A 2263-nucleotide genomic window follows, 5' to 3' on the forward strand; every position below is an offset into this window, starting at 1 on the left:
ATATTTTTTAATAAGAAAACAGTTTCAGATTCTTTCACTTTTGTAAGAAAAAAACAACACAGAATATACAACAGCGTATTAATAATAACATGTTTTGATGGAATGGAAATGTAATTTTAGATGCATTAAGAATGCAGTTAGCATTCCATTCTACCACTTATGCGAGAGAAGTTTACTGGTGTGTCAATAGACAAAATTTTGCAAACTAATAAAGGAGCTCAGGTTAAAGAGTACCTGTCACAATGCTAACAATAATAATATGACACACTTGAAGCTTAACTCCAGGCAAACAGTGTAATACACTTATGAAATAAATATATAGGAACTGTTTTACCTTCCAAGGATTTGTACTTCTGTCAATCCAGTTCTGAGGTAAGCACAGCTCTGAAACATAGCACAGCCCTGTTTGACAGGGCAGAAGACCTGATTTTTATATTGCTGCAGTTAAGTAACGCTTGCAGGTCTTGTGCACCGACTCGTGTCTGGACAGTAAAGGAGAAGCAGTAGACTGAGCACATCTCTCTGTCACTGTTTGCTCCTCCTATCAGTATGTTCCTTGTTAGCACTTGAGCACTGCAACGCAACTTATGTTGCTTCTCCCTTTCTGATTCTGAGCTCTGCCATTGCATAATGATCATACCAGGTCAAATTCCTGTACTTACACTGCTCTAATTTAAGAAATGACATTTAACAATATAGTTATAAACACAGTGCTGCAATAATTTGTGTATTTTATATCAGATGCCTGAAGATGCCTACATATACTATACCTTTAGTTCCTGATAAAAAAACATAGGTATCCAAGGAAGGACTAAATCCAGACACAGGCAATGCGAATCTTGATTCAGGGTGCAATTCATTGCCCCAACATCCCACAATGCAATGCTCACAATAGATATTTGGTGGTTGCTTTTATTGCTTTATACATTATACTGTAAAGGGATAGTGTAGGGATAAAGGGCAGGTAGGTTGTTGGGTAATGGTAATTGTTAGAGGATAGGTGATGGGGTCTGTGGGTGCTTAAAGTGAAATTCATGTTTGTTTACTGTGCCAAAACTCCTGTCCTCAAACATATTGCATTCGGATTCCAGGTTTTAAAATCTTCATCCACGATGTCCATATTTAAAAAAAAAAATAGACATACTGGATTGTAGTATATACATTATTCCCTCCACTTACTATACACACACTATGCATTGTCAATGAGTTGTTAATTAAGTGTTATGTTTTTCCATGAGGATATTGATATGCATTCTGACACAACACAAAAGGGAGAAATCAGTCAGCCAAGTAATGTTACTCCCGGGTCTAGTAAATATGAGAATGTAACACAGAGGAGATATGAACAAAACAGCTGCTCTATAAGAAGAGATTTCAGGGGGTTATATGCAATAGTCAGTGGTACTGGATAAGGTGCCACCGTGAAAATAGAGATTGACTGACAAAAGGTATAAAGTGGACCTCCACTCAAACTTTAATTGATTTATTTTTTAGTTATGAATACAGTGGGTAAGGACGGGTGTAAGGATTCATGTTGCTTCTCACTCAGATCCTGTTGTGTTTTATTATAATGCTACATTCTGGTCAGGACACTATTTACAAGGAGTTTGCTTGTTCTCCCTGTGCTTGCGTGGGTTTCCTCCAGGTACTACAGTTTCCTTCCTCCACACTCCAAAGACATGCTGGAAGGTTAATTGGCTCATGTCTAAATTGACCCTGTATGTATGTGAGATAGGGACCTTAGATTGTAAGCACCTCTAGGGCAGGGACTGATGTGAATGTGCAGTATGTAAAGCAAAATTGTTGGTGCTTTATAAATACCTGTAATAAATAAATAAATACTACAGCTTCTTCTGAAACTCATCTTGAGTGTTTCACATACATTTGCCATCCAGTGGATTAACTCTATAATTGCTCTAGAGTGTTCCACGGGTCTGTACTCATCCAGTGGTTTTGGTTATTAACACTTGTTGAGAAAATTCCAGACACACCTGTAGGTAATTGCATTGAGTACAGAAGTGATCAGTACCCGTAAGATTCTTGAGCAAAGTCCTCTCTAAAATTCTGTACACAGTTTCCTGTTCTCTTGTTTAATTTCTTGTTTCTGTCTTTGACATCCAATAAAAACTTGACTTGCTTGTTACTATGATTCTCATCTGCCAACAACTTCACTCTGTTTTTCAATTACCCTTGTTAGGGCCTGTCTTGACATCCTGTTTATTTGACCTTATTTTGTTCCGCCAATTCTATACCAAGGGTTGAT

This window comes from Nanorana parkeri, unplaced genomic scaffold (assembly GCF_000935625.1).
Source record: "Nanorana parkeri isolate BGI_ZX_2015 unplaced genomic scaffold, ASM93562v1 scaffold2413, whole genome shotgun sequence".
NCBI classification, from domain to species: domain Eukaryota; kingdom Metazoa; phylum Chordata; class Amphibia; order Anura; family Dicroglossidae; genus Nanorana; species Nanorana parkeri.